Here is a 27,592-nt window from a genome sequence, read left to right as displayed (position 1 = left end):
TTGTAAATGTTTTTCCTCTTAATCATAGGACTTGGTTTCAGAAAAGCCTTTAAATGGATGCAAAGTCTACCCTATACTGTACAGCATTTAAAACAAATGCTTAAGCTAGAGGGGTCTTACATACATGAATTTTCTTTTTTTAGCAGAATTACTAATGGAACTTTTTCCCCTCTAAAGAAATCTATTTAAATTGATGAAACAAGTCAATGTCACTAATGTTACAAAAGTGTCACTGTACTAATGATTCACAGAAGCTAATGAGAAAGTAACTACCCTCACGCTATTCAGAAATGTGCATACTGAAAATATTCACATGTAGGTTTAAAACCATGCCTGGGCATTACATTCATTGGCACTTTTTAAATCTCTCAAGAAGAAAGAGAGAGAGAAACTCAAAAGTTCTAATAATCAGATCCCTAATAAATAATATATGATGAATAGAGGGGATAGGGGAAGAAGTGTTACATGACAGTGCCCTGTGGCTAGAAACGTGTCACTGAATGAAGTGCATCAGCTGTACTACATTGTGTTGTGGCACAACTGATCCGCTTCATTGGGCAAAACACCCATCGCCTCTTGTCCCTCCTGTTGATAAGGAGGGACAAAGGGAGATCTGTTCTCCTAGGGCTTGTGAGGCCCACTCCTATGAACCTGGGCATTCCTGGACAGGATCAGGCCCTTCAAGCCCTGGGTCTCCCTGCTTATCCAGACCTGCCCTCAGGGCATCTGGGGACACAAGTCCCACTTTCCCTGCTTACCTAGATCCACCCCTGAGATCTCCAAGGCAGGTCTGATATGTGGGAAAATCCCTCTATTCTTCATTTACCTACACCTGCCTCCTGTGGATGAGTCTCAGTAAGCTGGTCCTTATGTGGAAGCACAGGGTACCAGAGATTCCCTGGGTCCTGTGCCTCCACATGGGACCTGTGCAAGCTTTTCATACTCATAAACACACCTGTGAAGACTGTGGGGTGTCTCCATAAGCAGGGAAATTTGGGGTTTCCTGCTTTCCCTGCTTATGGATCAGCAGCGTGAGATTCCTTAGGGTGCCCCTGAGTAAGCAAGGAAGGCCACACAGGTGCTTCAGGAGCTTGAGGGGCCCTCAAGCCACCAAAGCACCTGCCTGGGGTGTCTGGAAAGTGTGGGCAGCTCAGGCTACGTCCACTCTCCTGCCACAGAGCTAATCAACGTCTGCGCACAATAAAGCTGCAGAGTATATTACTACCTTTTGTCACACCACTGATTTTCCTCTGATGTGACACAACGAAGGGCAGGGACATCTGTTTGCTCACCATTTGTACCGCCATAAAAAAATGTTATGGTGACACAAAGGAGACATCAGGCAACATCTGTTTCTACCCTATTATTTGTGTGAGGCTTGTCACCCAGGTTTTCCTTTGTCCCTTAATGTGACCAATTTTTAGTCCCACTGCTTGATGACAGATATTTCTGCCAGTCTATAACAGGAGTTTCTACCCCCTGGAAAAGTGCGGGGGGGGGGGGGGTGCCCTGGTGGTGGCACACACTGGCAGGCAATGGCAGCGCATGACAGTATGCTTCCCAAGTACCCCCAATTCTCCGCACCACCACCGCATACCCCCTGAGGCCTTCCCAAGTACCCCCAGTTGACAACCCCTGGTCTATAACATCACAACCCATCAAGTTGGGTTTTTTTCTTTTTCTTAAACTGACAACTGGAAAACCAAGAAAACACTGCTTGTGACTCACATGCTTCCTTACACAAAAACCAAACAGACTTAGTGGGTTTCTAAACCAACTTCTTTGTTTGGTGTTTGTGTTCGTAGCTAATGCATCCACCTAAAGTAAGCAATTCTGCTGGATTCTGCCACTTAACATTTCCTAAAAAAAAGTTTTGTTTCATGTTATGAGGCAGCTTTTGTAATCCACAGCTTCTGGTGCGCTTTGCATGTCCTGTTATGTGATCATTTTTGAACAAATTTGAAATATTGTGTCTATTTATAAAACTCCCTAAAAAGTTAGTAAAATTAAAATGGTTTGTGTAGTGCCAAAGTAATCTTTCTGGAACCAAAGAAAACACAGCAGCTTGCAAAAGGAAATACTGCTTATTGATTCAAAAACAGAGTAGATCAAACATTTAAATTCAGTGATTTATGAGATAAACTAAACAACATGATTTAATTAATAGGCTTCCTGCATTTAAAACCAGCTTTGGGGGAAAAACATTTGATTACAGATAAGGTTGGTGGCACCACCTATTAAAGTTGTCCAACATTACTCCATTCTAAGACCCTGGGTTTAGTTGCTTAAAACTCAGCCAATTTTTAACTGCTCATGCTGAAATTTGCCTTGAGTACCATCTGTTTCAAGCTAAATCATTTTGCAAAATGTCAACCCAAATGGTTCAGCTCTTTCCAACAATGATGCTAGAGAAAAATATATTGTTTTGTCGCCGTTAAAAAACATTAAAGATGTTTTTTCCTATAAATGTTCAAACGCCTCCTTCTGTCCTCCACCTTCATCCTTTGGAGCAGGGCCCTGAATTTGGGCAAGGGGTAGCCTACATCAGGAATGTGCCCAAATATGGCCAAAATAGAAACTTCTAAAAATGCCTGTTTTCAGTAGACAAATTGCTGAACATTCACAGCTACCACTGAAGTCAAGGGGAGCTGTGCTTTCAGTGTATAAATGCACTATGATGCCAAGTATTAAGAGGCATCTCAAATTAGGCAGGCAAAATTAGTGAACACTTTTTTTATTGTGATATGTCTCAGCAATGCTGTGCTGGCATGTCTTTTTGCTCTCCATCTCTATATGGGGTTAATGTCACCTGCTCAGTTTTCAAGAATGTTGCGAGTATTCTTTATAAGATTTGTGAAGGGCTCAGAAATTGTAGTAGTGATCACCATGGAAAAGTCCACAAGGAAATAAATAATTCTAGCTTAAGAGCATGGTTTAAATGCATGTAGTAAAAAGGCCTATTGTCCTCACACTATACAATAAAGATGATCAAGAATAGTAAATTGCTGCTCTTTAACTGAGCATCTTCCATCCTGTGCCCTAACAGAGGCAAGGGATCTGTAGTAAAAAAAACAGTATGTGATCATATAATTAAAGGCTGTACCATAATGTAGCAATCTATCAATCTATCTGAATTAGAAGACTGAATTAAGATTACAAAAACAACTGGACTTCTGGCACTTGACAGTCACTATGGTAATGCTGTAGGCTAGATTTATCTGGAAACAATTATGTTACAGCTAGTAACTTTACCGGGACTTTGTAGGGAAGCAGTAATTTCCTTAGGAAACACCAACTTTTTCAAACCTCCTACCCTTCAAAATACTCACAGTGAATTTACCCAAACAGGCAGTTTTATGTCATAGTTTATACCTGAGTAAGTTTTGTTCAAATAATCTTAATCTAATTTCACTCAGTGTTCCCATCCTTAATGTACCTGTTATTTTTCAGATCGTGGTTTGACCCTGTAGTGAGATGAGCACAGGAATCCTCATGCTGAGCTCCATTGATTTCAATTAATTAACAATTGTAAGGTGCTTAGACACTAAGGTAATGAGGGCTATAGGAGTATCTAAGACAAGCAGGCTACACTGCAGGCATAATGATCTGCCAATATGTTTCATTGCAGAAAGGCACTTGCCCTGATTAAAGCTTCTACTGTTACAGATGGGCTCTGTGAAATTTGGACCTCAGTGGTCTTGATTAGATTTAAACCAAATCTAATTAGCTAGAAGATTTTGGTGCTTGATGCAGATTTATGTAAAGAAACTGTTGCTAAACATAATTTACAGGCCCGTGCGTTAAGTTCTTGTCAAATATAGTCAAATAAGGGAGGAATGGAAGGCACAGACATTTGTTAAATGCTTCTTTCTAAAAATAAAAAGCAGGCCTGCTCGCTCAGCTCAGTCTTGTTCTCAGACACTCTGACATCCTTTGTCACCGCACGTGACACCTTGTAAAATCAGCAAAACTGCACTTTCTTCCTTATGTATAGAGATGACTTGAAAACATGTGTGGTGAGGGACGCCCTCATAATCTGAGAGAAAGATAGAGCCCTTACTCTTGATTCTGCAGATTTGCTTTTCTCCCCCTCAAGTGCCATTTCAAACAGCATCATTGTTCCTGAAATGCCATTTAAACAACAGAGTTCTCAGAGTTCTGATTCAGTGACCTGCCTTCTTGGCAGCAACCCAGCTAACCTTTTATAGATATTTTCACATGATCTGCTAGGAGAATAAGTTCCCTAGTGTGCAGTCTGTTACCCTTATTAGAGTCGGTGCTTATATTGTTTACTTACTTAATAGATGAGAAACAGCTTACAGCATTTCAAGTGTGAAAGAGAATCTAAAAAGGTTTTCAAACAGACCCAGGGAGAAAAGTGACAAATATGGGATGGGCAAAAAGAATTCCTGTGACTATGTATTTTGAAGATTATAGAGCAAGACGGCATTGCACCAATTGCACAACAGTACAGTACATCAGAGTGGCTCTATCTTATTGTAGGTACTGGAAATCAAACAGAGCCTTAGTACTAACTAAAGCTGTACACTGTGGTAATACTTGTCACAACCCAAGGGTGTGATTTTTTTGTTTGTGCGCGCTTCGGCACTGCTGAATTATTTTCCCGCCATTTGTAGCTTTCTTTGCAGGGTGCATTTCTTCGGTGCAGCACAGAAATGCACGTTGCAAGGAGTTCCCGCCACTTGTATTTAAATTCGTGCCCCACTATTGGTCAGTTGTAAATTATTCCTACGTGGCGGCTAGCAATTGGCTTGCTAGCCATATAAGAGGCTTGAGTGGTTTCCGCCCAAGTCGGAGAACTTTGAGCACGCTGCAGAGTGCCTCTAAGGAGATCTGGACTTGCGGCTAAGCTGATCGATAGACTGATCACCTATCGATTCTTCTCCCCGTCGCCGAACGATCCCTCGACGTACCCTTCCCTGCGCGCAAAGTTCCACGGAGCCTCGAAAACTTCCTGTGAGTGAATCAGAGTTCTTCCCGAGTCCTTAAACTAGGATTTAAGCAAAGTATTCCTGGAAACGTTCCAGCCTACACCGCGACCATCTTCGGTGTAAGTAAACAATCTTAAACAACCATTAAGCATCCGTGCCTAATTCTAGCGCGTCGCCTGCCTTCCCCAACCCAGTGTGTCTGGGCTGCTAGCCACAGCCCGCGGCGTCAAAAAAGGGCCTCGGATCGTTCCTGGCCCGCACAATACTCAAAGGTCACAACTGGAATCGCATCCCCGTTGTGTTGGGTGCTACACTTCAACCTTCACAATGGTTAATAAATATTAAAGCAATTTTCTCCTCGAGGTGTAAACTCCGATGATGAAGCAAGTGGAAGCTGCACCTCTGAACAAAATTAATAAATAAATAAATTCACTACTTCTACACTGATGAATAGCTTTTCACTTCCAACTTTGAAAATGTTGGCCTAAATAAAAACACAGGTCTAATTTGGTCCACTGTTAGATTTTATAAAAACTACTTGCACAACTATGACCAGGACAAACACTTTCATTAATGTTTTGTTGAAGAAAGACAAAGACCAAAAGAAAAGCAAGCAAGCTGCATTTGAATAAAAAGTCCCTTCTTCCTTTGCAGGATTTGCTACCTTAACACTTTGAGATTCTGAAATTAATAATGATCAGAAACTGAGTGTATTCAGAAGCAAATATGATCACCTTCATTATATCATCTAAGAACACTACGCTCCTGCTCCATGTTCCACATTAGCTAACAGATGATTCGTGAGTGAAGTTTATGCCATTGTAGACAGTAGTGTACAAGGGGGTGGGGACCCTTGAGGGGCGGGAGGCGCAAAAATAGCAACAGTTTTAAGCACCTAGTTATTATGCTTCTGGCTTTGGGACCTTCAAGCAACTTAATATCTAGAATCCCCATGACGGCAAGATTTTGTTTTTTCTACTGTGTTACTGCAATAGATGAAGTAATTAAAGGTGTATAACTTAATAGTGTTCTGCTCTAAAATGGAAGTGGTTCACATAACCTCTGGCATTTAAACTTGCTTCCTGTTGTGCCCTGTCACAGCCTGGACCTGGTGGGCATCTGGAAACACTGCATGATTCACTAGTTTCTGCTACGTTGCTCCAGGAGTCGAAAAGGGATGTTTATGAAATACTTGATGGGTGGAGTGGATTATAGGGATGGAGAGGATAGGACGGATGGGAGGTATTTGTTTGGAGGCAGCTCTTATGAGTAGTTCCATATAAACACAGTTGTTCTGCCTTGGACTCTACTAGGCAGCAGAGGTTTTTGGAGAAGGGCTGTGGTCTTTTATTTGACTTACTGAATTTTTCATTTTTATGCAATGCTCCAAGCTCTCTCTCTATGGGGAGTGGAATCATAAAACTAAACAAAGGTAAAACGTAAAACAATTAAACTCTTTATATATAATAATCTAAAGTGATATTAGTGCAATGTTGTACAGTAGCAAGGAATATGCTATTTTTTAAAAATATGAACACATTACCCATTTAGAATTTTACACAGAATAAAATGAGAAAATCTACCTTGACACTGCAAATCTTTAAGTGATATACAAGCTGCTGCACATCAGCAGAAGTCTTAGCAGAACCTAAATTTGCATATAAGAAAAGGTCAGCACTATGTACACTTCTTCATAACAAAAACCTATCTGAAGTTCTTTGTGGAAGAATTCTCTTATCAAGAAACTAAGATAGGAAAAAGACAGGGAAGAGTGACAAATGAGGGGGGTGAAAAAGATCTGGTTTGACCTGGGATCCTCAGCATGCAAATGAGACTTTGCAGCCTCCCACCTCCTGCTGGCAGGTTGGCTACCCACTGTCCACTTGAAGATGAAATCAGAGCTCTGTGGGGACTGCAACACTCACCTTCCAGCTTTTTACTCTAATTGCAATCTCCTAAACAGAAGTAGTTCCACCTCCTACATGCAAAGAGAATGCTAAAATACTGGCCTCACAGAGCCAAGAGGCTTGGTGTTTGTACTGTAAGAAAGAAGCCTGTGTCAGTGACAGCTAGACGGGAGCAGCAAAGCTCAACCTGAGAGCCAGAGCTTCAGCATCACAGCAGTTTGAACTATTTTAAATTCTTTTAATTCTGGGTTATTGCAGTTGCAAGCTGCCATCACAGGATCCAAACATCTATCTGTACCACAATTCTTGGAACACAAAACACATTTTTTTAAAACCACTTTTTGTAAAAATGCCTTGCATCTTGAGTTTTGAAAAAAAAAATCTTACATGCATCATAAAGACTATATCTTTTTATGTCTGTCCCAGCACTTGGAGGCCTCACACGGAAATGCAATTTATAAGAAATTACTCTGTACATGTACATTAGACTTTCCGACCTCAATTCCTAATCATATGTTTTGCTGAATAGTGAGAGAAGTAAGTGTGCTTTAGCTATAAAACAAGATTCAAACAGTTTTGCTGAATTTGGACTTAGGTGAGCACTATAATCAATACAGCACTCATAATACGGAGTTCATATATGAAGTATCCAACTTATACTTTATATTCTTCCACCATTTTCCCCCCCCTCTCAAATCTTTCGAGTAGATAATTGAGATAACTGAGTTATTCAAAGTGTCTTCAAACAGCAAAGAACTTTACTTAATCCACCCATCCACACCCTTCCCCCCCCCCCCCAAATTCTTACTATTATACTAAAGGGGAGGAAAATTAGAATTTTCAGCATCTATTTTTTCCATAAAGTACTTGGGCTTGGAAATAAGCAGTTGAGATGTACACTGCCCATCCAGCTGGAAAATTATTTTGTTCCTTGTTTACTAGTACTCTCCTACCTCAGAGAATCTCCTTCACAGAAGTAACATGATTTTCCTTTTATTTCTAATACCAGTAATAATTTAACCAACTGCACGTGCTCCTATCAGGTAAGCTTGCTGCCTGACCCTACATTCCTTACACACAAAAAATTCCCCACTAACGTCAATTGAAATTTAAGACTGTGAGAAGAAACAGGTCTGTACAATTAAAAAACTCCTCCCAATTCTGTTGGTCTGTGCTAGTTTCCATTTATTTGTGAAGCTGCAAGTAAGTACGTTATCCTAAACGATGCAGCAGTGTTTACAGAATCCAATGAGTTTCTTTTTCTGAGACAATGATGTATTCAACCAATAGGTTTGTATGCAGAATTACAAACTGCTACATACACATGGTGTTTTCCTGCCCTCCAGAAAGAAATCAGAAAACTCATGAGTTAATTTCAGTGCTACTTTTCAATCAATGATTTTTATTAGAATAAAAGGAAAAGTCCCACGGCTGCTAGAAAATCAGTTTCCTGGGACTGTTCAAGTTGTAACAATTTTGAACCACTATTACAAATGCAGTTTGGGTTCTTCAAGCAAACCTCCCCTATTCCCCAAAAGGTGCTTAACATGCTCTGTGCGCACACAACCAACATGCAGATTTCTGTCTCAGTCAGGAAATAAGATACGAACACAGGAAGAAGGGAAATGTATCCTTCCCCCACAAGTCCTTTGATTTACTTCCTATAATTTCTATAGAAGGATGAAAGGTGCTTCCAATTAAATACTTAACAGTGGAAGTATAAGCACACAGCCACTAGGATTCTTCCCATTCAGGAAGCCCTGCAACACTTGAAAATCAAAATATTCTTGCAAGTTTATACTGGCTCCTTTGTGTGTTGTTTTACATGAGAGGCATTTTCAGAAGAAATTGATTTTCCTAAAATATTTACATGAACTATATGCTGAACCTCAGGGACTTTAACACACACCTACAACACTCTCATGTATGTGAAAGGTCTTACTACAAGTCAATTCAAATTGGCCCCATTATAAGAAACTATAAATGTCTCCTCTTTCAGGAAGCTGGAGACACCAAGTTATAGTGTTACAAAAAATCTACTGAGAAAATATGTCTTTGGAGCATAAACTGGAAATTACATTTTTCTTTAATTTGATGCCTGCTTTCAAACGTCTACCAGTCATCGTTCAGCTTGTTTCTTACTTTTGTATATGCTACAGTTGAGAGTCCTATTCAAGGCTGAGTCAAAAGAAAACGTATTCTAATACCAATCACGCTTCCCCCACTGGCATTCATCTACCACGTTCAGCAAGGACTCCTTATAAAATGCTCCCATCGTTCTGCTGAAGGGCACCTGCATTGTACAGTTGACAAAAATAACAGAACTGGAACAAGTTCAACTTCAGTAGAAAAATCGGTTTCTTCTACAAGACACCACTCTATTCATCCTAGCGAATGGAAAAGCATAGCAGCTTTTGCTCTCAAGTTGTCCGGCCCCTTCCCTCTCCACAACCTAATCTTACTGTGTGCTGTACTGACGTGGCTGAATCCTTACAAGGTGATGCTTCACCACTACAGAGGCGCCTCATCCGATACAAGAACAAACAAAACTGAGATGAAGTAGATTTCCTATCATTTGCTAATCTTGTGTGCCATGAAGGGGCCAGATCTATAGGAATGAAGTCCAGTCCTTTGGAATACGGAACTTGTTGTAAAGTATGTATATTTATGTAGGGGTGTAATAAGACTGGTTTCTTTACGCTGGTACTTTAAAAAAAGGGAGATGACGAACGTAGGTTTCCCTCGCTTTGTGCTGTACATGCGCTCCTGGAAAACAGAGCGTAACTTGAATTCGCATAAAGGGAATCCACTTTACAATGTAACAAATAGGGATACATTCCAAGACCTTGACTGTACTGACCCCCAGACCCATTTCTATCACTTTTACAAGACAATTTGGGTACTTGCCAACAGCAGACAGTACACACAAGCACAGGGCACTATTTTAATGGGAATGGCAACTCCAGAAATATGTCTCGCAGACGAGCGAGGAGCGCAGATCCACACAGGAAGCTATATTTTGGTGCGCATCATTCCCACAATGCACCACACAAAGCAGCTGACAGTGGGCTTCCACCATACCAATTGCATAAGAGTGAGTTTACCTCACATATAACAATTTTTTGGTATAAAAAGAGTAATTGCATAAGAAACCAGGGGCAGCTACAAAATTGCTCTAAGAAAGGTTAGCTTGATTAGGGAAAGTTCAAAACCATTAAAAAGGGCATATAATCATTAATACCTCTGCAGTGAAAAACAACGAGCCATTAAGTCAACAGACTCCCTCAGCTGCCTGAAGAGTAACACAACAGATGCTACAGGGTACAGCAGGAATCAAAGCAGGGTGCTTCTATCCCAGGCAGAAAATACTCTCCCTCATTTGGATACATGGATCCCTATTGGTGCATACATGCACTCAATTTGGAGGGCTGATTTTTGGGGATAAGGTGCACGATATAGTTAAGAAAATATGGTATAAAAATAAATAAACAAACACCCTCCAAAACATTTATTTTTCATTGTGGAGGTGCTTAGGACTGAGAGTAGTGGGTTATTTTGGTTGGGGAGAAGTAATTGTTGTTTTCTAGAGATGCACTGATGCATCGGTCCCATATCAGATCAGCACCAATATAAGGAAAATTGACAGCATCGGCAAATTGGCTTTTTTTGGAGAATGTGGCTGATACTGTCACCAATAAACACCCCGTACATGTGTGCAGCCGCAGCGCAGCACACGGGCCAGGAGTGCAGCCTGGCAGCATGAAGAGCAGCTGGGGCCAGCTGGTAAGTCTGTTGTGGGGGAAGGGGTGTGGGGCAAGCTGGGCTGGGATGCACTCAGGGCAGGCAGTGGCAGCAGCGTTGGGAGGAAGGTTATGATGGGGTTATGGCAAATTTTGCAGCCTCCCACCCCTGTAACCCCCATCCCAGCACCACCGCTGCTCACCCTGAAAGCAGTCCAGTCCAGCCCAGCCCAGCCCCTTGCCAGGAAGAGCTCAGCACCGCCCCAGCCCCAGCCCGCAGCGGCAGCTCATCCTCACCCCACACACACATCCAGGGACACATGGCACCCATGCCCTCCTGGGGTGTGTGCAGCAGCAGGAGCTGCCCCCCGCCCTGAAAAAGCCACTTGCAGCTCTGTCCTGGCTGCGTAGTGCCGGCCCCTGCCCCTCTCCTTCCCTCACTGTGGAAGCCTCAACCTACCCCCTCAAACCCCTTCCCCCACAACAGACTTACCAGCCAGACGCTGCTCTCCAAGCTGTCTGGCTGCATATCAGCAATCGAATTGGTATTGGCCAATATGGCTTGTTAAAAATTGGCCATCGGTATCAACCCAAAAAATCTCTACTGGTGTACCCCTAATGTTTTCCTTAAACTTTATCAAAGTCCTGATAGCTGTTTCTAACAAAAGTGTTGTATTCATACCAGTAGAGACAGGAGAACCACTGTTTGAAATTAACTCATTTTTAACACGGCCTTCTTACCCTGAGATGGAGACACCTTCCATGAACATCAAGGGTAGACAGTTGTGAAGAATACGTACAACCTTCAGTGTTTTTGCTGCTAGGTAGAGCAGTAAATGGGCAGCCAGGAAGAAGACAATTGTCAGCTTGCTTCCCAAGCCAGAGAGAATCATTTTAGAGAACTGGATCTGAGAAACTGAGCCAGCATTTTTAGAGGCCTGTTGCTAAGACATTTGTTTATGGGAAATAAATCTTTGAGTTTTTTTTTTTATTTGAATCTATAGGTTGAAACCAACACTTGACTCTTTCCAAACATCATTAGATCAGAACTATATTTACTGGGTCATGTATATGCTCACAGAGAGTTTCCTGCTGTTCTTGCCGTATTCAATTTATTACCTAATATGCTGTGAATCTGGTTTACATTCACAATCATGTCCTATGGCGAGAAACAGATTAAGCAGCTTTTGTGGTTCCCCTTTAGGTCACAGGACAGACGCTGAGACAAGCCTGCTTAGTTTTTTATACATTGGCTTAACACCCAGAGGAAAATACTATAGCAGGATATCAGACTCTAACTTAATCCCTATCTTGGCATCAATGAGTATTATATCATATTTAGACCTAATGAGTATGATGTAAATTTTCCAGTCATGTTTTAGTTTAGCAGCATAAGAATCTTGTCTTGTTCATTCCCACTTTCCCTAAGACAATGCTTATGCATCTCTGATTTAGTTGGTCTACCCTACCTTTTGTCTGACTTCAGACTAACACAGGAAATGGGGGTGCTATACAACTAGCAAGTGAAAGAAGGACCTGATTTTCATTACTTTTTCAAGATCTTTTTGTTCATATTTTGTGGATCTTGAGAAGATGAAGTCCTTAAGTACACTGCTGCTCTAACAGTTACTGGAATAAGAACTGATACAGTTATTGTCACTGCAATACTTTTTTTTTTTTTTTTTTAACCAATACACTAAAAAAACAGGCACTTATACACGTGTCAGACATCTGCTCCAACGCATGCTAATTAGCATGCGTCAGAGCAGACTTGATTAATCTGCTGGAGCGTGTTAATTAATATGTTCCTGCAGCCATCGTGTCATGTCTATTCCCATGCTTCATGTCTATTCCTATGCTACTCCCATGCTTCAAAATGGTAACAGGAGCACTTAAATGAAAGCTTGAACGAGCTTTAGTTCAGGTGCCCTTGCTGCCATTTTGTACTGGAGGATGCTGAATAGCTGTGACACTGTGTGCACTTTAATTAAAGCAGTTCCTGGAACCACTCTAATTAAAGCACCCCCCTCCCTACACCTCAGTGCACGTGTATAGACATCCAATATAGTGTTTATATAGTGCTTGATGTAGCAATGTAATGTTTATGTAGTACTTAGAGTTGGTACTGTTAATCCTTTCAATTAACACTGAAGAATACTCACAGGCTAAAGCTAATATCCTCGCAGTAATATCACAGAAGTATAATATTGCATGCATGCAAGAGATGCACAAAGGACCTAATAATTCTTGCCCTACTATCGAAGGGTAAACACTTGCTGCTGAAATAAGACATAGGCAGTACAGTATTGCAGTGTGGTTTTTGCTAGACCTGACCTGCAAATTGAGCAAGTGCATACCAGCACAAGTAAGACTAACATAGATACCATCACACTTAGCCTTAAGAACATGACTATAACATCTATATACAAACCACCACCTAGTACTTGCCAGGGGAACAATCTACCTGACAGTAGCGCATGCTAGTGTAGCCTTGTAATTCATGACTTTACCTCCCATAATACAGCATGGGGCTATGATAACAACAACAATGATGGCATCTTAGTTGAGCAATGGGCAGAGACCAGTAATCTGATGCTGGTACATGATGCTAAACAACCCAAATCATTTAACAGCAGCTGCTGAAGAAGAGGTTACAACCCAGATATCAGCTTTGTGGGCAGTGGAATCAGCCAGATATACAAGAGAGCAATGCTGGAGCCCATACCCAGCATTACCCTATAAGTATCAAACTCGGATCCCCAACAATGGTGCAAAATGCTCCCTTTCTGCAGACATTTCAACCTGAAGAAAGCCAATTGGGCAGCCTTCACAGAAGCAATGAAGGAATCAGTCAGGGATATTACTCCTACCCATGACAATTATAACAATTTTGTGAGGGCTGTGAAAAGAACTGTCTGCTGCTCCATCCCAAAGGGCTGCCATGCAAGATGTATCCCAGGCATGTTGAGCTTAATATCAGACTCGTATGCTCTTTAGGAGAAAGAATACCATCTCAACCCCCTCTCAGAATCCACCATTACACCGGGAGAAATCCTAACAGACAACATAGGAGTAGAGCAGAGGCCTGGAAAGAGATTATTAATGAAACCAATCTGACACACAACAGCAAGAAAGCTTGGACGACGATAAGAAAACTAGGAGGCAATAACATCACTCCTCCAGCTATATAAAATGTTGCTGCCTGTGGCGGGCTAGTAGGGGGAGCTCCTGCGTTGAGCCTCCCACCTCACTACGCCCGTCCACCTTTTGGACTTTACACGTCTCTCCAGGGGCGCCTAAGCCCTGGCAGATTCCCTTTTGAGCTCTACCGCAGAGTTTGGGGGTAACGTGTGCTGCCACCACTCTGAGAAGGGACTGCCTGGGTCCTGTGTCCTCAGGGAAACACAGGCCTAATAGTTTTATGGGTACTCAACCCAATACAAGAACTTGGGGCACTTCCCCAAGTCGGGGGCCAAAAAGGATAGACTCCCTTAGTCCGCTGACCCAAGGGGCCTCCTAGGCATAATTAAATTTACTCCTTAATAAGTTTCCTACACTAGTTACAAAGTAGAACTTTATTGCTCCCGACAGGATGAGGTAGAATAGGATAAGAGGTAGAGCACTATCAAGGGATTACCATTGAACAAAACAGTCTGGCTGAGGTAGTTGTTTGATACACAAATGCATCACTGTGAGCTGACTAGCTCTCTAGAAACACTTACAAGTATCATTCAGAAGATGGTAGAGATCTGGCTCGGAGATCTCCAGAGAGAGAGCGTTTCAGATGGATCAGACTCTCTCGGTGTTCTGATGCTTGTGCCATGCTGGAAAAATGGCTTCTCCTTCTTCTTCTTGGACTAGGCTCTTATATAGTTTTTCTGACCTCAGTAGCTCAGTTTAATAGAAGCCAGCAGTGTTGGCAATTAGCCAACCAATTTAAAAAATATTACTGGTTACCTGGGCAGATGAGCAGGGGCTTTTCCCTCCCCACACTCAGGTGACTAGAGGGACTACACCCTCAGCACCAAGCTTTTGTTACATAGGTAGGGAGGAAAATTTCCCCTCCCTTAGGAATTTGACCCCAGTGTCCCCAGCTGACAGGGACAGATTTCTGGAGAGAGACCCAGATGGTGGCATTTCTGCCACACTGCCAACCAGACTGCACAACAACTGCTGAACAATGGGAAGCACATCACATAAAAGAAACACTGGAAAACACCATCACTGCATTATATACCATCTGACAAGCAAACACTTAAAGACCTAACCTGCCCATTTACTATGAAGGAACTGAGTCGTGAAGGCCTACTGAAACGTGAGAAGGCAGCAGGATTAGACTAGGTACTCACTGAGATAATACGACACATAGGACCGCTTGCAAGGCAATGGCTCTTTGATCTGTTCAAGGAAGACACCAACACCCTTGTTCTATCCAATGCATGCATGATGAATAAACAATTACAACTGGTATGGAAAAAAGCAAGAGTCATAGCTCTGTCCAAACCAGGAAAAGGCCTTTAAATCACTAAAAAGTTAAAAACCGATCTCTCTCTTCAGCATCACCTACACCTCTATAAATGTCATCCCGCAACAAATTTCACCCTTGGTAGATTCCAAACTTACATGAGACCAAGTAAGTTTTAGACCAGGTTAGTCCAGTGCAGGCCAACTACTAAGCCTCACACGGCATACTGAAGATGGTTTCCAGCAGAAGTTGGTCACCAGCACAGTGTTTGTTGACCTACCTGCTGCATATGATATTGCCCAATACTGCATCATGATCCACAAACTGTACCTTATGATGATGACTTAGATCTAAGCCAGACCATCCGTAGCCTCACAGTTGTAAAAACTTCCTCTTGGGGAATAGGCACTTCTTTGTGGAACTAAATGGCCAAAAAAGTACATGGGGCTCCCAAAAGGATGGCTTACCGCAAGGCAGTGTGCTCACTCTACTTTTATTCAACATCATTCTACATTAACCATCAGTCACTTCCTGCCAAATGTCATTATTTCATCTGTGCTGATGATCTCTGCAATAACACATAATAGAACAATTTTGAGGACACATAGAAGTTTCTGGAGAAAGCACTGAACGAGATGTCAGATTCTTACCTAAATAATTATCTCAAACCCAACCTCAGAAAGACCCAGATCTGTGCTTTAACATCTGAGAAACTGGGATGTGGAATGACACCTGAATGTCCTCTTGGGTGACCAGAGTCTTGAAAATCAGAAACACCCAGTCTACTTAGGAATAACACTGAACCATACACCGAGTTACAAAAAGCACATATTAACTACCAAAGCCAAGGTCAACATGAAACAACATACCGTGTAAGCTCACAAATTCCAAGTGGGGAGCACATCCTTCCACCCTACATACTACTGCCTTAGCACTTCGTTTCTCTATAGCTAAATATGCCTGTACCACCTGGGGATGCTCAAGTTACAGCAAACGTATTGACACCGCCCTTAATAATATATGCAGATTTATAATAAGCTGCCTAAAACCCACCCCTGTTCCCTGCCTATACGCACAGCACCCTCTTACATCAGGAGGAACGTAGCAGGCAATGCTGATGGGCACAAGTCAGACAACTGCCACTCGTTATATAGACATCAACCAGCGTGCCATCATCTCTCAGCGACAAATACCTTTTTGTCCTCTGCCATACCACTGGCCACATCACCAGAATCAGACAGAACTACTCTCTGGCAAAAAGAATGGGAGAAACTAGATGACAAAGCTCTTGAATGGAACCGGTGAGGAATTATCCCCCATGAGGAGTTAGCATCCGCCTCCAACTACAAACAACACGCATGGAGGAGCCTGAACAGATTGAGAGCAGGTCTTGGCAGATGCAACTTTCTCATGAAATCACAGGGCCTCTACGCAACCAATATGTTTGTCAGGAGACGAAAACCATGAATCATCTTCTGAGTTGCCCTGTAGCACCATAACGCACCTCACAAGATCTGGCAACACCAACAGCAGAAGCAGTGGCCTGTGCAGAATACTGGGAGCAGGCCATATAGAAAGGTTGGACTGGAGACATGTTGAAGCAGCAGCAGCACTCGATCTGCAAAATCTTAAAACTTCTCCCTCTCCCTTGTTCCTTCATTTCCCTAGGGGTCATCTTAAACATTTTAAGAGACACTTTTCATGGTTCAAAGAAAAATTACACTGAAGTAGTGAGAAAGACCCTTACAGCTACTAAGCTCCTGTTTACAATACAAAGTTTTGCAGGCATTAGATACATCAGCTAGAGGTGTGACAGACCCATAGTCTGGATGCAGCCTGTACAACAGAAGAGGAGTTCTATTAATTTCAATCAGTGGGAGCCAACCTTTTTGGCAGGCATGCCGCAAATTAGTCCTACACCCTCCCCAAAAGTCATTCTAATCCCTTTTCTTTACCCCAACTGCTGCTCAGTTTTCTGCTTCCTGCCTGACCTGATTCTCTGCTTTCTGCTCCCTGCTCTCCTCACTCTGCTGCGTGCCACATAGAAAGACGGCTCATACTGCTTGTGGCACCTGTGCCGCAGGCCTACCACCTGATTTAGATGAAGTCATTCAGGGAGGTGGTATCATTATTTCAGCAGAAAAAACTTCTGCTGTCATATGCCACATCTCCACAAGAAGGCTCAGCTCACAATGGTCTACCAGCAGCTCTGTAATGTAAGCAAGTTTAAGAAGATCCTCCAAGCTGAGAACAGTCTCCCTCTGCAGATGTCATTGACAATTTTGTTCCATCCTTTCATACCAGGCTACGTCTTTTGCTCCTCCTTAATTATCAATGTTTTATTCCAGCACTCCTGCCTAGTTCCACCTTGTATATTTTTTCACCCTACATGCTAAGAAGCAACACATGTATTAACAATTCTATTTTGTTTGGTGGTATTTAGAACTCCAGAGAGGACAGATGGGAAATCAGTCACATAAAACACCATCACAATTTAGCTAAAAATAGTCTTGGCTATTATCCATTTTAGAGCTGATTTAAAAATTCCTTCTCTGAACTTCATGTGTGGTAGCTGAACACTGTAATGCTCTGCTAACCCTGAGAGCCTTTTCAGAAACCATCCCAATTAAAATCTCTGGGAGAAAAAATCCTCTTACATTTTTGCAAATGAATTAAATCTCAAAATAGCCTTATAAAGTAGGTACAGATTATATGATTTGTAGATGGAGAAATTGAGTCCAAGAGCTCCACTGACTTATCTGGAAGAATAAAATAAATTGAAGCACATTAGGATTTAAGAAGAATCAAGCACAGTAGTCTTCTCCTCTACTAATTACAGTGTACTCCCTCTTATTACAGCTAATATCCAACACTGATCATAATAAAAGCTTACCCTACAATGTCTTATCAATGTGCCTCAATCCAAAGGTGAAGAGACCACTTCCCTAAAAAGGAGGTCAGCCTTTGTCTATCATCCGAGTCTTATCAGTCTTGGTAGAAAGGTCAACTCAAAGGCAAATTCAGGGTCAATAGTAAATGCTAGTATCTTAGCTTTTTTCCCTTAAAAATATTAGTCAGCTCTGCTCTAAGAATGCCACCAAGACCCTCAGCCTACACTGCATAGCCTATTAAATAACCCAAAAGTACTGTCATCACTATTTTAGGGCTGCCCTTTTTTGTAATTGTATTGCAGCTCTCTAGTTATTTGGTAGTTTTCCTAAAACCTGAGCTCTTGAAGTCAGGATTCCATAACGTATCATCTTTCACTAAAAAAAGTTTCTATCCCTACCTGTATACTTGAGTCACAATTTCTGCTGTATCAAATCAAAATGGAAGCAAAAGGATTGGCTGGTCTGATCTCCGGTTTTCTGCACTGAATCATCATTTAAGAATAGGAGTGCAGAAGTCACAAACTGTCAGTTAGCAATTTTGCTCTTTTAACACTAACTATATATATCAAGATACTTTCTGCAGGCCAGATCCAGCCTACCAGACTCTCCAGAGGTCCAAAAAATTTGGCAGCAGGGGAGTAGTGGCAGCGTTAGTTGCCAAATGTCTGGACCCATGGGAACCCTGGTGAGTCACTGTGGCTCTGCATGCTGGACAAGATGCATAGGGCTGGGACAGTGCAAGGCCCACTCTGGATGCGGTGACCTGCAGACCTGCCCTGTGCTACTCATCTGTCACACAAAGCAAAAAGTTTGAGCATCACTGTTCTACACCAAGGCTAAAAGTCTTCTAAGCAAAAGATGGAAATTTCTGCCCAATCTGATACCATTAAGTGGTCATAAGAAACTGCACCTTCCTCTACTCCAAGTGCAAGGCATATTTCTTTGATCTTGCCTTCTTTACTGTCTTTTTAAAAAGCACCTCGAAGCTCAGACAAAAAAGGGCAAGACAAAACTCCCCCTAGCCAACATGCCCACAGTCACAGGCACCCACCCCCCGTACCAAAAGCAAAAGTTAACTGGGCACACTTCTCCCCAGAGGGAGAGGATTAAAGTCCAACCAGCATGCAACACATGCCAGTCAAGTTGCATAATGCACTACTAGAAAGAACCCATATGGTACAGTAATAGGCACTGTAGAACCTGTAGAGAATGATGCACTGTCACTCAGATCATGCTAAAACACACACTTGTGGTGATACTGTTTTTATTGCTTTTCTTCTGCATCCAGTTTCCACTGTAGCAAAATGCCAAGAGCACAAATTGAAAATCTATTCTGACTTTCTTGTGTTGGTCTGCTTTTTAATACATGAAACAGGCTAAAAGAAAAAAAAATGAGCAGGTCATTGTGAGTTCACAAAGCAAACAAAGAATACTGAAGACTAGATAGCTAGGAAAAAAAACACTGTAGAGAAAAGGAACCTACATTATTATTTTTGCAATACCACAACACCTAGGACCACAAAGTAATTAATGGGGACTCCATTTTTGATAGGTCCTGCAAAAACACGTAACAAATAGCCCCCTGAAGAATTTAGTCTTCAATAAACCTCATAAGGATCAGGAACTCTGCCTGGATATTGCACTGGAAAGCAGGCTTGACCAGTTGTCATGAAGCGGCAAGAACTTTCCTTTGTCTAGAACAGCAGTTGGCATCATTTGATGAGCAACAGGTTGAAATGAGGCAGACTGGCACTTCTGACCCAGCCCCCACCCTGCTGTGTGGCTGCAACATGGTCGAAGGCCCTTGCTGCTGGAACGCTGCAAACCGCCCCCATCCCCTAAAATGCTGCAGAAGACACTGCCCCCGCCCAACTCCATGAGCTGGATACAATGGTTCTGCAGGCCAGATCTGGCCCACAGGCTATATACATTTCCAACCCCTGATCTAGAGTCATAATATGCTACATTGATGAAGCCAAAACTAAACTTGGAAACTTTTGCAGATAAGCTGCATGGGTGCCAGTTATACTGCCAAAAATGGTACTTTTGCTGGCACAGCTAATTCCTGCATCCCCCAACATCCCCTCTTCCAACTCTGACAGTATATGTGTAGTTTTGCCAGTATAAGAGTCTATGTTAGAGACCATTGTCAAAATAACTACATCACGTCCAGATAACATCTCATTACCCCTAGCCTCCCATCCACCCCAGGCAATATAGCTATGCCAGTAACAGTTTGTATTGTAGACCTGGCTTAAATTAGAAAGCTCTTAAACCTTTTCCTTCAAACGTTTATAAATAGTTTGTCTCTAGCTAATTCCAAGAAAATTCACCTAAAGATACTGACAGACTGTGGGATACTACAAAATCCTCTAGCCTAGCCAACCAGGCTAAAATTACATTCTCAGTTAGACAAATTGATATATTATATTGGATACAGTAAATCTATTTCTATGACCGGAATTCAGCCGGAACTGAACAGCAAAACTACCCAAATTAAAAGCCACTGCAAATTTAATCTATGAAACATGAACTTGAATTTCTACTCAGGAGAACTTTTACAATCTTTTCCCTTATGCCTGAAGAAGGGTGCTTGTGCCTACAAGCTTACAATTAAAGAATTGTTTTTGCAAAAATTTAGTTGGTCTAATAAAAGATATCACCTGTATTGCAAATTTAAAGCATCCATTTGCAACAGGCTATACTGGATGGCAGAAGCTCCTAAGCAGCCGCCTTCATAACAGTAGGGGCCAAACTTTTTGGCAAGCATGTCATAAATTAAGTCCTTGTGCCACTCTAATCCCCTTTCCAAGCTGCTGCTCTACTTTCTGCTCCCTTCCCTGAGCTCCCTATTACTCTGCTTCCTATTACCTGCCCTATCTGCCCTGTGCTGCTTGTTCCTTTCCCAGTCTATCACATGCCACCTACAGAGCACATGTGCTGTAGGTTGCCCACCTCTGCTCCACAATATGTGGAACGGGGAGGCACGTCATTGAGCAGTTAAACTTGATGGAGCAATACGTTTCCATCTGTAAACTGCTTATTCTGTGTATTTACTGGATATTCTTATATCCCACCAGAGCTCTCTTTCTTTCCAAATCAATCACACCACATACACCTGACACCCACACTTGCTGAAAAGATAGTTTACAAAAGGGATATACCACGTACACACACATCTAGCATCAGGAACCCCTGATATAGAGATCAGCAGCATAAAACCCTAGAGACTTTAAGGCAGTCCATGACAATAAGCATGGACACTTTTTCAGCAGAACCTCAGTACTATTCCCTACGTATAGCTTAATGTAAACAGATATTTCTGTTTATGGTCCCATTATTATACAGAGGATCATAAAAACTGGAGATAGAAAAGACTTAATCGCTCAGTCTATTCCCCAGCCAAGGCAGTATATTGCCTCCCAAAACAGAACATGTAGGTACAGAAACTGGCATCCTCGTTTAGGTAAGTGATCCAGTTTATCCATGTTCTGTAACCAACAATAGCCAGTACTAGCAGCTGCAAAGAAAATGCATGAAGGCCTACAGTAGATAGTTACAAACAACATGTTCCCAGTGAAAAATCTCTTCTCAACCTCAACATAAAGATGAGCTAATGTCCTGAAGTGGTAAAATACACCCTCCCACAAAAACCAGTTGTGTATATCCTCTTAATGTCACGTAATATTTACCGTGACATTGATATTTTTTATCAATATAAACGTCAACTCTGTGACTGAATTCTGCCATGTTCTTGGCTCTAACGATATAGTGACAGCAAGTTCCATAAGATGGTTGTATTCAGTGTGAAAAATAATTTCCTCTTACCAAATGAAATTTGCCCCTTTGCTTTCGTAGTGAGACAAGATAAGCAGAAGTCCCCAGTCTACCACTACTTCCCACTCTAACAATCTAAGACAAGTGGTAGAGACACAGTAGACTGGCAAGTACTATTCTCCCTCCTGCACTTGTTTATCTTAAAAAATGTTGTGTCGTTAACAAATTTGGTCACTTCAGCGCTCAGGTCCTTTCTAGATCACGTAACAATGCTGGTCACAGTATAAAACCTTGTGGAACACCACATATAAGCTTCTGACACAATGAAAATTGACCACTCGGTCCTACTCTTGTTAGGTCTTGCTTAGACTAAACTTTTACCTTGGAGTCAACTGACTGCATTAAATTATTTCATGCTTTGTAATATTTAGTGTGGACACCGCTGAAAAGTTGTTCTTTACTACAGATTGTGCGCACATCTGCCCAACAAAATTTTGCTTGCATAGGTATATTAACTAGAAGTAGCCAACACAAAAGTTGAACCAAGTAAAACCCCTGGTATGGATGCAGCTATGCCAACAGATATCAATTAGGTCAACACAAAGAAGCCTAGTATAGAAGTAACGTTCTGTTATCTTCTGGATCACTCCTAGCACTTCTTCAAATATTGGTACAACATTTTTATTATCTTTCATTTTTCTAACGTAAAAGCTCCTTTTAATGAGACTGAATATTTTGCCAGCAGTCTCACCCCTTCCTTATGTTCTCTCAGAAATCTTTAGTGTAGACTATCTGGGCCAGGTTAACAGATTAATCTAGAGGAATAATCACCTGACCTAGGCTAATCACTCCTGTATATAATTAGTAAAGAATTGTACATTGCATACTTTCAGTTCTGCTGTGTAGTTCCCCACAAGTGTACACAACAAGAAGAAAGGACACTTCATAGAACCACAATTAAGTAATAGTAAAAAGAATGTAGGCTTTTGGCACAAAATGTAGGGGTTGCTACAGTGAAATATGGTCCCATAACACCATGCAGTGGTGGTACAGGTTTTGTTCTTTTGCTTCATAGACTAAAGTTATTGTTGTCAAGCATCTGTTAACATACATGAAAGCTATGACCCACTTTCTATTCTCAAGCAAAATTTGCAAAGGACTCATTAAACTGAAGCAAAGGGTTCAAAATAAGGAATTTGATACATTTATATAATTTTAGTAGATACCCTAAAACAAGGACATTTATATCACCGGGCAAGGAGACGTGAAATGCTAGACATGGCAAAATGTTTTGCATCCCAGATTATGCCACTGCCTCCATCACCTAGCTCTTAAAAATGTTTGGATGCAATGCACAGTGCAAGTGCTTCACAAAGAGAACTAGATAGGGATGACACATAAAGCTAATTCTTTTCCTCCTCTTGCTCCATGTAGTTTCAGGTTGCAGAGACCAGCCATGGCATACCACTTTGTTTCACTAACAGCTGCTCTGCCATTCCTGGGCATGAATCCAACAGCTGGGAACACACACAGCACAGGACAGCTCAGTAATAGTCACAGGACAAAAAAAAAACAACAAAAAAAGAGAGAGAGAGAGAAGACCATTAGGTCAAACCAAACCTGCTCCCAGCCACATGCTACAGTATCTCTCTGGGGACTAATACTTTTTTGAGAATAAATCTGACCACTGTATTAAAAGCAGGCTCTTTTGTTTCAATGACAAAAACAAAACACGGGGATCACCAAAAACTATTCCTACTCTTCACAACTCCTTTTCCAGCTATCATAAGGATGGGGCATGTTTTAATATGCGGTGCCCAACCTACAGCATTAAGTACTACAAGTGACACAGTCTCCATGTGTGGCACCGCAGATTAGGGAGGGCACAGGCAGCACAGTGGCAAGAAGCAGAAAGCAGAGCAGCAAATCGGGCAGGAGAAAGGGATGCAAGTGACACTCAGGGAGTATGTAGGGCTAGTTTGTTCCAGGGATGTAGGTTGTAGCTGTATTAGTCTACAGGCAAAAGGAATCAGAACTCATGGCAGAGGTGATATCTTTTATTAGACCAACTAAATATTTGCAAAAAAAAAAATTCTTTATTTGCAAGCTTTTGGGCACGCTCACCCATCTTCAGGCATAGGAGAATGCAAAAGATTATAAAATTTCTCCTAGGTGGAAATGAAAAATCATTTCACAAGAGAGCTGAAGGTGTTAGAAGATCTCCTGTTGGAATAGTTTATTTTGTGCAAATTAGGCTTAGATACAAGTCAAAGTTGCCTGGTGAGAAGCAGGATGTAGAATTATGTTTCCTTCTGGTTATGATGACTCATATTTCTCAGGAGAGTGGGAAGATATGGAATGCTCTTCTGGGTAAGGAATTGCTTGTGTGTTGAGGTGCCTCTGAGCTCTGTGAAAATGCAAACTTAGCTTGAACAAAAGGAAGCAGCAAGGTGTCAGCGTTCAGGTTTCCAGGTGGCAGATTTTGCTTCTTTCTTATAAAATTAAGAAGTTTTCATTTTAAAAATGGCTAAATTCAATGTCTTCCATGTTTTGGGGATTTAGCCATTTACACTGAATTGTAACATTGTTTAGCCATTGTTACACTCAACTTCTGTGCCTGAAGAAGGGCAAGTGTGTTCAAAAGCTTGCAAATAAAGATTTTTTTTTTTTGTATATATCTAGTTGGTCTAATAAAAGATATACTTCTGCCATGAGTTCTGGGCTAATTTGTGGCACACCAGCCAAAAAGGTTGGCTCACACTGTAGAAGTAAAAACTGAAGCAAGTTCCCCAAGAAGTTTGTTTCTGCAAGTACTGCAATCACTCTTGCCCTGAATGGGGCATTCCCCGTAACTCATCATCAACATTGCTTCTTGGTCAGTTAGAGGAAGTAGTTAAGGTGAGCAATGCAACAAATAGCTTCTCATCCCTACAAAGTCAGAGAATATCTAGCAGGTTTAGTTTTAACTGCCTCAGTTAATGGGAGATTGACTTACAACAGCTGCTTTTCTACCTTTTATTTTAAATCAAGACCATGCACACAAAATTGCATGCAAGAGATATCTGAATAAGAATACGTAAAATATTAAAAACAAGCCACTACAAGTTTTCTTATCTAAAGGCTTAAGCAATAATATTTGCTGCTCCAGGAAAAAACTTTTATAGCTTTCATATTCCTTTGACAGTACGTTTTCAAGTTTGGCTATAAAAATGTGAATTCATTCATGATCTAAACTTTAGGGATGAAATATGGTTTAGATTGGGAGTAACAATTAAAAGGATAAAGTAAAGCAGAAAAGCAAAAGTTGCAGTTTGCCACTTACTTGACCAGTGCCACAAGGCTATGAATCAAGTGAACTATAGGCATCAAGGTAAAGTTAAGTTTTAAGAAATTATTTAAAAGCAGATGAAGGGAGTTTTTCCTACATATGGTAGGCACCAAGGAAAATGCAAGTAAAAAAAAATTAAGCAGCCAGTGACCAAGGCTGGCATTGTCAGAACAAAGCTAGAGCCAGGAGTGCAATCAAATATGCACAGTTCAAGGTTTAGATGGTAAAATGTTTTACACGTGAAGACAAGGGGGTTGTTTTGATGTGGTAGAGAAGGAAAAGCCAAAGGAGGGATACAAGGAAAAGGTTGATGTAGGTCAGAACTGTAAGCCACAAACATGAATCGATTTGCAGGGGGAAGCATGGTTGGTGTCAACGCAAGATAGATCTCATTAGTCAAGATACGAGATAAAGGCCTGCACCAGAGCTTTGGCAGTCAGGACAGAGAGAAATCCAAATGTTTAGATCAGTGATTCTCAACCAGGACACCATGGCACCCCAGACTGCTGCAAGATCCTTTTATGAGTGCCATGCAATATCAGCACTGCTAATTGTGCAAACACCTCATGTGATTCACAAGATAAACCCAGACATTTCAATTTGGAATCCATAAGATCAATTACATTGACTTGTCCTTCTGAGTTATTTGCAAAAGAACTGCTCTATTGCTTTTCCACAGTTAAGAAACAAGTGTAAGCTAAGGGCTCCCACTTCCTAAGGGGTGCCTGGAGTCTAGTGAGTGCCTTGCATTGACAAGTGTTAAGAATTTCCAGTTCAGATAGCAGCATCAGGAGTTGGATGTGGCCTAGAATAGGGATAGCCAACCTGTAGCAGGAGTGCCAGCCTGTATGTATGGCACATGATGGATCAAAAAGAGGACAGGCAGCACAGTGGGAGATAGGGCAGGAAGCTGAAAGTAAGAGCATCACATCAGGCAAGGAGCACAAAGCAGAAAGCAAAAAGCAGAGAACAGTGCAGGGAGCAGAAAACAGAGCAGGAGATCAGGCGTGACAAGAAGATTGGAGTGGCACTCCAGGAGGGTATGAGGCTAAAGTATGGCATATCTTCCAAAATGGTTGCCCCCTCATTGTTCTAGAAGCACAGTTCTAGGGAGAGGGACAAATTAAAGATGATGCCCACATTGCAGAGATGAGAAAAGGGAATGACTTGGAAGACATCTGGATTCTAAACAGGGACTATTGTCTTGTCACACTTTGATCTTGGACATGTCAATTAGTTACTTACTCTTAGCTTTTCCTCTGTAAAATGGAGGGAAATAACACTTCACAGGAGGGTTAGCGAGGATAAATTCAACCAGCTCCCAAAACAGGTCCTGTACTCCGAACACAACAATGATCACCACTCTAGAGGTGGACAAAAGCTATTCAAGAACACCTTGAAGGCCAATCTGATGAAATGAGACAGTAACATCAATACCGGGGAGACCCAAGCACTGAATTGCCCCTAATGGTGCTGTGGTGTATGACAAAGCATTGATTATTTCAAGCAAGTTCGCTTCACTCTGGAGGTGGGCAGATGAGAGAGACAAAAGGAAAGAGCTGTGACCCCCAACATCACCAAGATCTACCTCTTTTTCACCTAACTATTTCTCATGTCTGCAGTCAAACATGTCGATTGCAGATTGACCTCTTCAGTCTTTACAGACTCACTGGTGATCTCCCTACCTACTGGAAGACTGTCAACATTATATCAAGGAACTGCCCACAATGACAACGATCAGACAGCTCATCCTTATACAATTCTTCCCCTTGTACCTCCAAATAATCACACAGTGATTTTTCTGGAAGTCTGTTACCTTTGTTATCAGCTATGTCAACTCAGAAATTCACTCTAGACAAAAGACTGTAGTTGCTGTCAGACAATCAGTGTAGCATCCTGAAAAGCAACCCAATCTTTCATGTGTGTGCAGCCCTTTTAATGAAGTTATCTACAACAAAGTTTCTAAACCTTAGCTCTAGACTAAATTATGCCGCCATCCTAAACACAATTGAAACACCAGCCAGCTACAATGAAAAGGAAAAAAGGAATAGTTTCTGGAGACAGCTCTACAGCAGACAACCCTCTGTGCGTCTGAAGATAAGAGGAAGCTTTCAGAGGTAAATACAAGAATTATTTGTGGGCAGAGCATTCTTGTTCATTTAAATGTCAATAACTGTTAAATATGTGGACCAAAAACAATCCTCTTTCACTGAAAGACAGCAGCTGCACACAGTGTAATGCCTAGTTAGAATTTGGCTCCCTCCATTTTTCATAGACAGATTTTCTTTTCAAAGGGCCTCCAAGATCAGGTGTGCAAAATATTTGCACAAAAGTATCAATTACCACCTGTAAAGAGAGCTCCCCCTTCCCCTAGCATCTCTTTAGGGCTGCACCTATAGCTCCATAGGCAAAATGCCATCCTCTGAATGTTAATGTGAGAAAGTAAGATGCAGGCCCCCATATACAGCAAGCCTTGCTAACAGAGGAGCCAAAGGAGCTGTAGGACAATTGTTTCAAAAGAATTTTCCTCAA

General features: G+C 41.6%; 1 protein-coding gene across 7 annotated transcripts in view; it reads right to left on the bottom strand.

Annotated features, from left to right (window-relative positions):
* The window catches only part of MYO9A (myosin IXA), a 392,893-nt gene that overhangs the window by 137,117 nt on the left and 228,184 nt on the right, over positions 1–27,592 (bottom strand). The window lies entirely within an intron of this gene.

The sequence above is a fragment of the Alligator mississippiensis genome, chromosome 11, assembly GCF_030867095.1.
Source record: "Alligator mississippiensis isolate rAllMis1 chromosome 11, rAllMis1, whole genome shotgun sequence".
Lineage (NCBI taxonomy): Eukaryota > Metazoa > Chordata > Crocodylia > Alligatoridae > Alligator > Alligator mississippiensis.
This window is presented reverse-complemented; position numbering and strand designations above follow the sequence as displayed.